A 15,417-nucleotide genomic window follows, 5' to 3' on the forward strand; every position below is an offset into this window, starting at 1 on the left:
TGTGGTCCTAAAACTAGCTCTAGACTCACAGTCAGTTGAAAACAGTAGACTCTATTATTCTTGTTCTGTCAATTCCAGCATGACTTTCAGGAAACACAAAGAATAAGCCAGTATCATACTTGGTTTATTCTGCACATTTATGGATATTAAAGAAGCTAATATTGTGTAACTTAAATTTCTTTCACACATGACAATAGGATGCCTTCTGATTTTACTAAGTATGCCTGAGTTATATTTAACTTTTCAATAACTACTTTACACCTAAACAGCAGATCCAAAATATATGAACGGAATGATAGTTGGCTAGTATTTGGATTTGCATCAGATTTATAAACCTGTTAGGATGAATATAACTCTAATAGTTTAAAAAGAAATAAGACAAAGTCTCATGCTATGCTGGACAATTAGATTGATTTACCAAAGAGTGTGGAGAAATAATTTAAGATAAATCACAGAAAAAAAAAAAAGTGATAAATGGCAATAATATCTACCAGGCAGCTGAAACAATTTACGACACAAAAAATCTTCTCAAATAAACAGAAAGTCCTTCAATATATTGGGATATCTCCTAAATGACAAAGTGAAAATAAGAAATGTGATTCAAGAAATAGCAAGGCAAACCTCTCAAAGAACCCAGGTAAAAAATTTTTATATCAATGACACACAATGAGAAACACTTGGCTATTTGGAATCCATATTTACTGGGATTTTCAACTAAAAAAAATTCCAACACTCATAACTCATCTGGCACTGTTAATGCAAACATTCCAGATGTGGAACACAGTCACTGACAATCCCATCTTAGTGTGTGAGCCAGAAAATGAACGCCCTAATTTCTATTAGTTTGGAGCTGCTCTGCAAGTAAAAAGAAGAAAAACTAATTGCTCTGAAAGTATGCAACTGATAACTGAAATAAATATAAGCCACAATCCTAATGGCAAGTGTGAGTTCTGAGTCTCTTAGAAGATTAAGTCCTGAAGCATTAATCTTAAAAATTACTAAAAAACCCAGTCTTGTAAGAAGGCGATTATCACAAAATTTCTGTTTAATTTTTTTTTTCTTCCCTCTGTCTTTGCAATTATTGCCTACCATCAAATGATATATCCTGGGCTGGGTCTTACTCTCAGTCATGGTGGAATCTGTTGTCACCAGCATTTTTAAAAGCTTGCTGAAATCCTATTCTGTTGTCTTAAAACTGACATGTAGCAGTGCAGTTTAAGAGGAAACTATCATAAAACGCACTATAAGATGTTTCTTACCAAGAAAATAATAACAAGGAGAAACTAATGGTTATATTTCTGAAATGGAAGAAAATGGTCATTTCCACATAAAGAGGCTGGAGCCAGGCTCTCCTCGGTGGTGCCAAGCAATAGGACAAGAGGCAATGGGCAGAAACTGATGCACAGGAACTTCCACTTGAACATGAGGAAGAACTTCTTTACTGTGCAAGTGACCGTGCACTGGAATAGATTGCCCAGAGAGGCTGTGGAGTCTCCCTCACTGGAGACAATCCTGTGCTCTAGGGTGACCCTGCTTGAGCAGGGAGGTTGGACCACGCGATCCACCGCGGTCCTTCCAACCATACCCACTCTGTGATTCTATGACAGCTTTGTCATACGTGCCCCTTTTCACACAGCCCAAGTTGCTACATATTCATCTCTGTCACCTTCAGGACAGCCAACGAAACCCGCACTGAGTTGTGTCATGCAGACACAGGGAACTCAACAATGTTTTTAAGCATTACTTAACAAAAATGTATTCTATGGAAGTTCATTACATACTCTAACTTGCTATTTATAATGTGTTATTCATAATGTGCGACTCGGACTGACTTTGAAAAGGAACAAGTAGAAGTTGCAAGGTCCTTGATAAGATAACGGCCATATTTTCTTGTTTTCCAATCTAGAAAAACTAAACATTCTTATCTAAATAATATTATATTGAAAGTGTATATACTCTTTTTCCTTTGTGTTGTATTGCACTCTTAAACTTCTCTTTTATTATATGTATATACATTTACCCACACACATACACACACAGGTGCATCAACTACAAAATTTTCTAATGAGTCATGCACCAGCTGGAAATTGAGACAGAGACCAGTGGGTAAATCAGTCTAGAAAAAATTAAAAATTCTTGCTTCACATCTTTTTTTTCTGAGTGAAAATGTAAAGAACAACTAAAAAATTTGAAAGATTTGTGATAAATTCATTAAAGTCAAATAAAGCAGAGTAAACTCTTTTTGCATTTTCAAGTAAATTGATTTAAGTAATTTTCTTCATACCATACAGTACAAGAGGCAAATGAGAGTGCTTACATAATTACAGGCCTGATGTAAGCTCATAAAAATTCTTTATACCTATAGCAATATTTCAGTCAAATTCATTTGAGCCCTATACCAGTGTTGTTTATAATGTCTGAGTATTAACTGAAAAAATCCCAATCAAGCTTCAGTATGGCAGAGCGTGAGGACAAAAGCTGTCCCTTATGTGGACAGAAAAAAAGGAGACCACATATGTTCTTCCCTTAGTAGGGAAATTTTAAAAATTCAAAAGGTTGAAATTATGCTTTTAAAAATCTCCCCCCGCATATATATATATATATATATATTTGTATATATGCATTTTAGCAAAAAGCAGGATTGAACCATCATAACTGTTACAAAACCAAAGCGTTTTATCTATCATCTGTTACATGAAGAGGGAGTACTAACACTGTTAGAAATGTGCAGAAGCCAAAGGAGCCAAAATAAAACAGATGAAGTTTATTTATAGCAAATATTATGACTTTCATAGACTTATGAAACTCACAAACAAATTCCAAATTACTCTAAACAATATGTTATGAAATCGTTCTATGGCACCAAAAAAAATCCCAAAAAACAAACAACAAAGGACTTAACAACAGCATATAAATACATACAGCAAAAGCCACTGTACGTAATAGTCCACTAATCTGCTCTTGTAGGAAAAAATTACAATGCTCCTACTGAAATTAGCTGAAGCAGGATTAGAACGTCCGGGATGACTAAATGACTGTCTTCGTGAGAGCTGTACATGCAAGGTTTACATGAAAAACCTGAACTTGTGCTAGAGCTGCCCAGTGTGGCAGGCTGCTGCACAGTGTCCTGCAGCACCAGGATGCTCAGAGAACTATTGTGCTAGGTAGACAGCCAGCATGGTCACTGTGCCCAGCACAGGTCACAACACACTGAGCAGCTGAATGAAAAAGATAACATTTTCTTAGAACACTTAGATGAATTCCTGTTGATGACTTCTCATTGGCAGGAGACAGTAACTGAGAAGTTCTGCCAATACTATTATCAGCACTTTCCTCTCTGGTCTTCAAGATCTACAGTTAGAGCACTTCTGATCAGGTTCAGAGGTCTGTCCATCTGACTAATTAAACAGACCTATTAAATTTAATATATTGGGATCCAGCTGCATGAACTTTCCTCATTTTGCTCAAGGTAAACATGCAGAAACCAAAGAGGGAAAGCCACTGAAAGCAGGGAAAGCAACTGCTTTTAAAGCATGCTACTAAAAGTGACTGCATAAAATCATGTCATGACTTTCATATCAAAGTCTTATTTCTTTCATTCCAATGCAAAGAGTTTGTCATTTAAAGGCATGAGCTTTAATGTTTTTCTCTTAAAACCAGCAGTAACAATTTACAACCTCTACCATGACACCAAGGCTGTCACTCTAAATGTAATCATAGCAGTCTAACTTTTTTCTTTTATGGTTTTTAGATCAGTCCTTGCAACTAAATCATGACAAACTATAAAGCTTGTAGTTTCATCCTTCAGGTTTTTATCCTTACCAAAACTCAAGCCAAGTCTTGCACTAAAACAAACCCTTGCCAAAAGTGTTAACTCATGAATTAAAATGCCAGCCTTTCCAATCAGTTCTACTCATTCTAATCACATGTGCACTACATGCTATTCTATCCTAGTGTCCTGCAAATCAAATATTTCATTGCACAAGGCTTCAAGAGGTTTGGGCCAGACCTCGAACAAACATTTCATCTAGATGTCCAGTCTTATTCTTGAAGTGGGCAGTGCCACATTTCTTGGAAGTAACAACAACAACAACAACAACAACAACAACAACAACAAAAAAAAAAAAGAGTTACTAAACCAGATCACAATCTTAACTGGATTTGAGATCTAGCAGGAAAACAGGATAGTGAACAGGACATCAAGGAACTAGAAAGTTCTTTCTTATAAGCATTGCCTAGGATGCAAGTTGCTGTATTCCATCTCCACTGGAACAATTTTATAGGTGGCATATGCATTTTCAGGGTGGGATATTTAAATGTCTGCTAACTTCTTAAGAAACTACATACAGGATTAATCTCAGAAGTGCCTTTAGTGATAGCCAGGACTTTCAATTCCAAAAGAAAATCACCGCTATGGGAAGTTCCATATTGCTCTTAAATATCACCCAATGAATCGTATCAGACATTATTTGCTCCCACATGAGACTTAAACAGTACACATAATCTGACAAACTGTTTCTATGGCAGCACAGGCAGTGAATTGCCATTTTTTGAGAAATAACAGACCTTTTTTTTTAATGGCAGTTCAGGACAATACAGTCCCTTCATTTTTGGGTGTGAGATGCACAGATATGGTTTAATATCCTGAAGTATTTTTAAGAAAACCCCTAATGTTGAAGAGTTTACTGTAGTTGTAACTATGGCTGTACACTCTGGAAAGGGTGGCAACAGGAGTTTAAAGTAGTAATAACAACCAAGAAGGTACAGGATCCACGCACATGCAACCTTAATCAGCGTTACTTAATCACGGTTAGGTTAGTTTTAGACAGCTGCTGCTTTTGTTCAAATGTTGAGATTGATAACATGGGGAGAGTGTACCATCTGAGTAAAATGATAGAGGACAAAGTCAATCCAGCTCTCTGCCTTCTAACAGGTTTAAAGTACTGCAACATTTTTTCTTCTACTTAGCTTTGAGCTCTTAGTGAATAAAAGTCATAATCCAGTTCCCCATGAGTAATGAGCCTCTGAAATGCTTCAGACAAAGTATATTTACCAAAAAATACTCACCTGTATTCGAATGAGGTGATAGCAATTAGAACATAGATGCTTTTAAATATGTTCTACTCTTTGATTTCACTTAGAAAATGGGTGAAGTAAGTAGGTATGTAGGTATGTTTTAATTTGTATTACAAGGCCTATAAGTCTTAATCAAGATAACGAGACCCTTCACCCACCATCAAAGCACACAAACTAAGAGCTAAAGACTGCCAGGTACATGGCCACTTCATAGGGTGCCAAATCACTAACGTGTACTGTCTGGACAGCTTAAGCAAGTCAAAATGAATCCTGCACTTAGCTGAGCAAAGAGACATACATCGGTGATCAACAGCAAATGCTAAGCTCAGAGCACAGATATACTACTCAGGAGCATAAGAGGACTATCCCATTCTGGAGCAGGAGGATGCTTCTAGGTGCAGATGCCAACAACTACATTAACTTCTCAATTAAATCGCTCAGCAGAGAGATCTTGGGATTGTTCTCTACTGCCAGAACCATTTATTTATCTATAGCCAACACTGAAAGAGCTGAAACAGTTTTGGCTGGCTGCTGAACAAACCCAAGCTCAGTGAAATGTCCTAACCAGCACAATTTAAAGCATGAACTTGCAAGCCTGAGACACTAAAAACCAGATGAAAGTGAGCACTGAAACCTATGAATTTTAGGTCTCTAGACTTCTTGCAGATGTACAGAGTGACTCTGCGTAACAGGAAACAACTTGGAGTTGCACCAGTTCCTGCTCCTAAGTGTGTTTAAGTAAGACTTAGTCACTAACTTGTTCAGACTGAGACAATGCTGGGCAAAAGACAGGCAGAAACCCCACAAATCAACTGGAAAATTTTGAAATCGAATCACAGGTGAATTTAGACATTTCGAAGAGTCAGAGGCTGAATGAGGCTTGCTTGGAGCAATTTTAGATTCAAAAGCTCCAAGTACAACAGAGTTATGTTTTCAGTGCCAAAGTCCTAATTGGTTTAAGCCCTATAAACAAAACAGAGTGGAAAAATATTAACACATTAGTGCTGGCAGATCAAAGAACAGAGTGATTTCCCAAGGCCACTTTGGCAAGAGACAAGAACTGAGCACATATTTCTCAAGTCTTAGCCCAGCATTTCCATAATTTCTTTTTAAAATACTTATTTCCCAATTAACCTTATCAATAATGCATAGTTCACCCCTCTAAGAGTAAGTCAAACTATCATTAAAGATAACTATCCTAAACAGACTCTGTTTTCTCTTTCATTGTGCTAAACTACCTAAACAAACTCAGTCTCTCCTTCTAGATCACATTTTCTAGATGTCTGACAAAATCTGTTTGTTTGCTCTGGACTCTTTCCAATTAGTACACATCTTCTGAAGTGCACCAATTAAGATTAGTTTTGGGCACAGTACCAGGCACATTAATGAGAATGATTATTAAAAACTGTCTCAAAACATTTCAGTTTGTGAACTTAAGAAGTACACAATATAAGCAGGAGGAAAAATAAGTAAAATCTTTCAGAAATTTAAGTCTCCCAAAAGAGTTCCATCACCTACTAAAGGATGCTTATAAACAAGGTCAGATTATTACTCAGATAGTATTTGAAGTTACAGAAAGAACAAATAACTGACATATTCTGGCAAAGTCACACGGCCTCCAGAATGGGGACAATGATCTAATTCCACTGAAAGAAAAACAGTTAGGCAGTCCATCTCTACAGAATTAGAAATTCAGAAATATATAGACCAATACCAAGACCTGTCATAACCCTGAAAAATTACGTGACCTGATCTAATAGTTCTATGATACCAGTTCCAAACTCTCTAACTTCATAGAAATTTTGGATGAAGACAATCTATCTCAAGTAAAGTGTCTGAATCTGAGGAAAAAAAGATGTTGTTTTTCAGGAGGAATCTGCTACCTTATAAAAAGTTAGTAGTGGCTGCAATAGGATGATTTTTATAAGATAAGGAATAGTGCAGACCAAGTCATATTTTGTCCCAATGTGCTTGGGTGCAGTCTGCCCTTTGCTAAGGAAAATGATGCTCACACTCAGCTCAATGGTTTTCTACCCGTAACACAGTACTTTATGAATCCTAACAGTAATTTATGAATCCTAACATAACTAGTACCAAAATTTAAGAAAAATAATCTGTCAGTTCCCTGTTACAAATAGGATCCACCAACTTAATACAAGTTTTGATAGTTTGAAATGGTCATGTATATGTATATACATTCATAATGTGTGTTATAGTTGCACTCCTGCCCTGCAGTCAGGACATGGTCTTATATTCCTAGTATAAGAAAATACTCAACAGTGAAGGACTCCTATCTCAGAAAGAAGGCAGTACAGTAATTAAGTTATCGTTAAGCTGAAAAAACCCTTGTTCTCTGGCAAAAAAACCCCTTCTGTCAAGACAAAAAAGTTGTGAATCAAAAACGAAACCACTTTTTGTCTTCTTAAAACAATAGCAAAGACTGTTAACCTTCTCCCTATATAAGATATTCAGATATTTATGGCCTATAAAAAGATATGAATCATCATTATCAATAATAACAAACACAGTTGGACTTGGTTTTGCCACACTAATACAATAACTTGTTCCCACTTTCTTTCAGGTTGCAAGTCATATGAAATTAATTAATTACCTGCTTCCAAGCTGTAAGTGGAAAAATTAAATTTATAATATTTTATGCCCTTTCTGTCTCAAAGAGAGCATTGAGCACAAGTAAACTTAGAAATGTATGTAACTCAAGGAAGGTATAATGATTGATGTATTTGAACACAACTAATCTCTCTGGCTTTTGAAAGCCTCCCTGACTTTTGAAAGCTAGATGCTCAGGAACTATACTACCTTGTCAAAGAGAACTACATTAGTGATAGAAAGAGTCCACTAGAAAAAGCAGAAAAGGAAAACAAAAAATGAGAATAAACTAATTTTGAATTAAAAGTAAAATTAAAAAAGAAAAATAAACAACAAACCAAAAACAACACTATTGCTGCATATCTTGATAATTCCTTATAAAAATTTTCATGAAATTGCCAATATTTCATGCCATCAAGTGGATTACATACATGAGAGAAACTATAACCAGTCAGTTTACTGGCCAGGTCTGTCAGTTCTTTCCCTCAGTATGTGAATGACTCAGTGGAAAAACTCCCTACACAGTGACTTTGCCTGATCCATGTTCCACTTGTTCTACAGTCTCCTAACAGTCATTTTCAGAAGTTGGTGGTTTGTTTTTGTTTGTTTTGATTGGGTGTTTTGGTTTTTTTTTTAGTTATAAGATGAAAATAATACAATTTTAGAATTGTACGTGGTAGGTTTTGCATTAAACCATGCAGAAGAACAATGTATTAAACTCACACAGACCTTCTAGCCCAGCTGCACAGGAAAACAGCCCTTTCATAACCAAAATACTGACAATGCTAAAGACCAGAAGAGATTTTAATAACTGACCATCACGGGACAAAGAGTCAACTCCACTATCTAATGATTAAAAAATTAGGTTGCTTCACAAAGATCATTTGACTTGAGTCTTTTGATTGGAGCCTGTCCAGCTTTGTCAGTTATGTTTGTTGCAATTAAAAAAAAGGCACATAGGTTGCAGCTCCGTTTTGTTATCAATTACTTATTTGCAGGTATTTCAATATATTAAAAATGACAGTGAAACATTGGAGTCCCTTGATATATATAAAAAAATAATTTTTACGCTAGACCTGTATGTTCAAATTTTGCTTTTTAAAAGAAAATGTCCTCATCTCCATTAGAATGTAATTCAGGTTGAATGAAAATGCAATTACTACATCTTAGCTGTTGTCCAAGTCTTGTATTTGCTGTTTGGCCACTGTCAGTGCAGCGGGCACAGCTGCTGAAAAAATAAAAGCAATACCTTGGAAACAGCAAAGGCTAAATACGTGGATCACTCTTACACATAATGTTTTAGGAAAGAAATTTAATTCAATTGCTAGCAAGAAGCCAATGTAAGTGAAAACGTATGGATTTCCATAGCTTTGCAGAAAACCCAAACAATAACTTGCTTGCTATGAGCTAAATATTTTAGAATAACTCTGAATTACCTCTGCCTTAAAGGGATATTACTTTTGCAGAAATATACACATTTTCTTGTGCTTTTCTTACCATTTCCCTTTCAATTAATGACTGATCTTAAGCCTTCAAGGGACTATAAAATCAATCGGATCCAAGGTGAGACACCATCAAAAAAATTTTGTATCCAAAATCATGAGTTCTCACTTTGTTGTTATATGGATATTTCATCCCTCCTGTTCCATTGAGTTCCATTTTTGTTAACTTCTAATTTTCTTTGTATTTTCTTTCATAAAGTAAATAAGAAAATAAAATTGTATGCCAAGACAAACCAACAAAATTGGTCTGTGGTTTTCCTCAACATAGCAAGACTAGCATGCTCCTTAACAAAGTTAGTGTGATATATCTTGGGAAAGAGGGGAGAAAATAAAATACTTATTTTTGAGAAATGCAGGTTAACTCTCTCCTCCTATGTAGTTTTTACTTTAATTCATAATAACATTTTTATCATTAGGGAACTTGGTCTTGCTAGCCAACACCCTTATTATAGATATTCAAAACAAGTTAGAATGTTTCAGCATTTTCAAATAAGTTATTATTTTTACCAGAAGTGGATATCAAGACAATTCACTTGATATTGCTGGAAAATAATTTTTTAACACTGTGCTAACATAGAGTAATCAACTGTGTGAAAAGAGCTACATCAGTCAATATACCTTTTTTTCCTAGTAATTTTTTTCTTAACAGGGATGAAAATGAGTCATATTTTTGGGGTTACAAAATTTTTATGTTTTTGTAGGTAAAACTGTTTTTAAATTTAACAAATTCCATACAAATACTATTCCAGCTGGTTAATCATTCCTTCATGAATACCAAAGCAGTATTTGTCTTTAAATTTTAGAGACGAAAAATAACACACTTGAAAAATAACTATTCTGGTGTATACTTAATTGTTGTATTCTATATATTGTTTCTCTCTCAGGAATAGTTAAAATTGTTAGCAGGAATAATCATGACAATGATAATGATGATAAAAATAATAATAACAATAACAACATATTTAATAATATATTAATTTTCTGATTTCTGTTATTCCAAACAATATATCTTCCATCACCTTTCTCCTTTCAACTCTGCTTTCATTTTTCTCCCACCTACAATCGAATGAATATAAGAAAGCTGAAGGGTAGTACTATTTTCTGAAAATAGGAACCATCCCTGAGGCCATATTCATAAAGGAGAAGTTTTGTGCACAGTGTCTCACGTCAATTCTGTATCCACTCAGTACTTGGTAGAGAGCCAAAGGAGATGCTTACAGCTCATACACAGAGATGTGCAAGATAGGACTCACCCTTTAAAAACACAACTAATCTATCTGAGCATACCTCTCACATACTTTTTCCACATATCTTTGCATATAGGAATCTCTGCACTTGAAAATCCATAACTAAGCATCTTCTTCAAGGTCTTACATCATGTGGAGAAAGAGCTATGGAAAACCCTGTGTTTTTTAAACTAAAAGCCATGGGCTTTCACTTGCGGCAGAACCTCACTTCCCTCCACTATATCTCAAACAGCTGAGACTATAGCAGGGAATATTGACTTAGACTTAATTGCATTACTTCTGATATTGCCAATATTTTAGTGAGTATGTCATAAACTGGCCCACCAAAGCAAGAGATGTCATCTGCAGAAGACAAGAGTGCACAAAACCAGCTCTATTTTAAATGTGTCTTTTGTCATTCCATCACATCTATGCTAAAAAATTTTCACATTAAAGTGAATATGCAGAATATAGAAGAAAAAGTGTAATGCATTTTTAAATGCTTTTAAAGAGCAGCACTACACTGATTTTTACAGTAAACATGCAAATGTTATTCTGTATTAATATTTAATTGGTTAAAACACTTCTGTAGAAGTAATAAGAAGAATGAGGTTTTAAAAACAAGATTTTAAATAGCAAATTACATATAAATAAGTATGAATTTTATATCTTATTTTAAAATGCACAGCATGCACAAATTGCTAGTGAAATTTTAATAACGATCTGGGGACAATGTGTCATAGCTGCATTAAAACAGAGAATAGTAAGAAAATAAAAAATGACAAGGTTAAACATTCTCTAACCTATTCCTATTAACAGTTGAAATAGTCATGGAAGGATCCATTCGCCAAGATTACTATGTTCTACCAAGGATGTGTATTGTCTTAAAACTGAAATGTATTTAACTACATTAAACATTGGAATTATTCATAAAGAAACAAACAGTACTATGCGGTAAGTACTTGACCAAAAAAGACATTCCCAAGTTGTTAAAACACATACATGTATTTATAAGTCTGTTTTGTTTAGTGATATGCATACAGTACCATGATCTAATTCTTATGTCTGGTTGAGGAAAAGAAGAGGGGATTTTCAGAGACAAAAGAAGTTCTGTGACTTGAGAAAAAAAAAGGCCTACAAGGGGGAATCCAAGAAAGGTCAGAGATGCGGGTCAGGAAAAAGATGAGGTTCAAGTCATGGAGACAGTTCTGCTCAGAAATGCAATAAACACATGATCTATATTAAAGGAAGAGAGATCAATATTAAAGGAAGAGAGAGCTCTCATCTCTTAAATAAGAATGAACATTCTAAGAATCACTACAATGTTAAAAGAATAAATATATGGTTAAGTCTCAGAAAATATCAAGCTGAAGATTTCAATTTCTTAGTTTTACCGATTAATGCTCAGAGATGGATCAAGAAAAGACAAAAGTAATTTGCAGCTCAAACTGATGGATGACTCCGGTTCACTTAGGCCGTGCTCTGACAAAGGATGAACAGAAATTACTTGATCATTTTCAGTTACACTACCTAAAAAGGGCAATAAAGGAAGAAGACATATGGTCTCTTACAATAACCAAAACCTTGATTCTCTGGCTATGGTCTCTAGACTGCAACATTTCTCAACCTTTTCAACTGAAGGAACTCTTAACTTCTGGAAGCAAAACAAACTGAGAGACCATCTTGTGCATACTGTGCTGAAGTAGTCACAGTAGTCACAATGGCATTCTTTTAGAGGCTAAAAAAAATAAAGTCAAAAAATTTAACCTAATTTTTATTCTCCTCTTCCATTTTGCTCACAGGTATAGAAGAATATGGCTGTGTAGGAATGTCTGGGTTTGACTTGCTTTTTGAGCTCCCTTTTGATATTTTATTGACCATCAATTACCCACAGACTATGGGCTGCATAGCATTGTTTTAGGTAGTGCTGCAATTAAATCACATCAGTCAGTGAGTACTGGAACTAATGAAGCTTGGTCTCTTAAAGATTTGTTATTCATGGTTGATTGACTTTGGTGCCTAAGAATGTAAACTCCAACTGAAGCCTTCTCTTATGGCAGGCATTTATAAGGGCTGGCTGGTTTATTGTTTACTCTTTCCATGCTCCCCATTCTCCAGTGGTTAACAGTGTGCAATTTAATGATGTAGCTTTTTCTTTGTCTGTAGCCTTTCCAGAGAACATTTACAGAAGCTTTCTTCTATACTCTGCCATCTATTTTCTCAAAGAAAAATAATTTATTAGATTTGTAAGACATGTTTGAAGTTGGCCGCTTAACTCAAAAAAGTTATTATGGAGACGTAAGGGTAATTGCACAGACCTGGTAAACATGCATCTTGCTTCCATGGGAAGTGAGGATAAAATAACTCGCCATACTCCGCTCTTTTTTTCCCAAAACTCATTGCTCATTTGTTGATGAGAAAAAATATAAAATATTGCTACTGGAATATGAACAGAAGAAACCAAATACCTTCACTTCTCTTATTTAAATGCCCCCCCCACCTCGTGGCTTTTAGATGATCCTTTTCTCTTCCGTTCTCCAGCCCCAAACTGAGCTGCTATGCTCCCACACTCTTCTGTGGTGTATCACTTACCCTCATACAATAGAACTGGAGCCCCTCATCCTCCATTACCTCTCTCTATATTCATCTCAGGCATCTAAGCCACACTCAGCTTAATATCTGCTCCCAACCTCACCCCACCTCAGCCTTGCTTCCAAGCCAGAAGGTCACACATGCTTCAGAAAAGTAATCTAGTACAAAGCAAGAGACTTCAACCAGAGGCACAACATTTATGTGATACAATTTCAAAAGATAAGTGAATTTACATTAATACTTTTCATGCTATTGGCAGTGTGAAAACAGTACCTGATGAAAAGATAACTATATGTTTATCTGTCTTTCAAATATATTGACATAAAATCTGAGGTTTCTGATTTTAGAGAACACCTTACAGCACGAGACTTAAAGAAAATTACAATAAAATGTATTGTAATACATCTCATTCAAGTATGAGATGAGATGTACTGGTTTGTAATTTTTTTTCTTTTTAACAAAATAAGTCTTACATACCATGCTGCTAAGGGATAGCCCAGCAGAAACAACAAAAATTTGACTATTTTTTTTTTCATATTTTTCTAGGATTAGGCACACAAACCTCTAGGCTTACATAAAAAACGTAATAAACTGATTGCTGATTCATTTGTGCTTCAATGCTGAAAAACAGATCTGAAAAGATGACAATGTCAAGGTATTGAAATAACTGTATTCTTAAAACAGAGAGTCATTTTGGAAGACATTTGTACACAGAAAAATACATTGTTTGGAACTGTAAATGAAAATCAGTGGTTTTTACCCCCTCAATAAGTCACTCAACCTTTATAAAGTTAAAACTTTTGAATTAACACTTTTTGGTCATGGAAAAAGGTGTTGGAAAAAGATTCTTATTATAAGTTCAAATCTATAGATAAAGAAACTAATATTGTCTAAAACCAGAGGCAAGCAATTTTACTGATTTATACTAACTAGACTCAAGTCTTTGCAATTTGTCCTATTTTAATTTCTCCACAATAGTGCTTTAAAAACCTACTCATTTTAATGCAATCAGACTCCAGATTTTTGTGAGGTATCAAGTTAAATTGAGTGTGCCCAAGGTGATTACTCTTATGTATTATTTATACTACTACATATGCAAAAAAACTTATATTACACACTAGAACATGATTGTGCCAAATATTGCATACATAATAGTAAAATCCATATCTCATACCTTAAATAAGAAGCAACATATGCATACCTCTGACAGATAGAAGGAAATAAATAAATAGGAGTAAATAATTGGAAAGTGCAGTACCCAAGTTCCTTAACCATTGTAAAACTAGTGACTTTTAATTATACACAGTAAAAAATTACTAAGGTAGGATTCTACTTTAAGTGTAATGTCAAAAAACCCCCCATATAACAACATAAGGACAAACCCTTGCCTCTTACTTACCATATTTGGTAATGACAATACATATTTCACATATAATTTTACAGACACAAACATGCACATAAATAAAACATATACATAACTATACTCAATCCGCGTTCAGAACATAATAATCATGGAATCTTAGAGAGAAAAATGAGAAGCCTCTGACCAAATGCCAACAGTGCAGATATTCAGTTGTTATAGGGAGTATTTATTGTCCTGGAACAGGAGCCAATATTGTGCATTGAAAAGCTGTTGATTAAAACATCTGAACACTGCTGGGAAGCAGGACCAGAAACTAAAACTTCCAGCTGCTCTAGCTATGCTCCCTAGTTGCTGAGTTGTATGGCATTACTCTGCTGCACTACTTCAGTGTGCCTTTGTAAAGCTGCACAGAACTGGCACAGGAGGGATAATCCTGGTCCCAAACCAGACAGCACTAATTGGTCACAGTCTGACTTGAAAAGAGAGATTGGTTTGAGTTTAGGAGGGCACAGAAGACAAGTGTTTTAGGTCCCAAGTTCTACTGTAACACCTGGTGATCACTGCTACCATGTTTCCCTCTGCTCTGTCCTCTCTGTAACTTCTGTACTTGGTATTGATTTCAGAACTTTTCTGTACTGGATACACCCTTATCCTACTAGCACTACCCAGGCCCCAAACAAACTAGGCTTAAGTTAAGCAGCAATTCTTTTACTGCAGTGAAGATATTAGGGTTCTACTGCACGTCTATGGACACCGACTACATCCACTGGCAGACTTGGGTGACGACATCTACAGGGTTTTGCGGCTTGTGCTTTAGAAGGTAGAATTTAAGTACTATTTAAACCGCAGTTCAGATGGTTTAGATAGTATTTTTTTTAATATGGTCCAAAGAAACTTATCCAAAAATTTTATTACTCTGTATGAGTTTTGTAATAGTAATGTTAAAACTCAACAATTACTAGGGAAATCTTCCCCCTACTCTCCATAGATACTGCTTTTTGAATTTTTAACATTTGGAACATTAGGGCTAAATAAGCATTTAAGACTTGTT

Source organism: Lepidothrix coronata, unplaced genomic scaffold (assembly GCF_001604755.1).
Source record: "Lepidothrix coronata isolate B3197 unplaced genomic scaffold, Lepidothrix_coronata-1.0 Scaffold127, whole genome shotgun sequence".
Classification (NCBI taxonomy): Eukaryota; Metazoa; Chordata; class Aves; order Passeriformes; family Pipridae; genus Lepidothrix; species Lepidothrix coronata.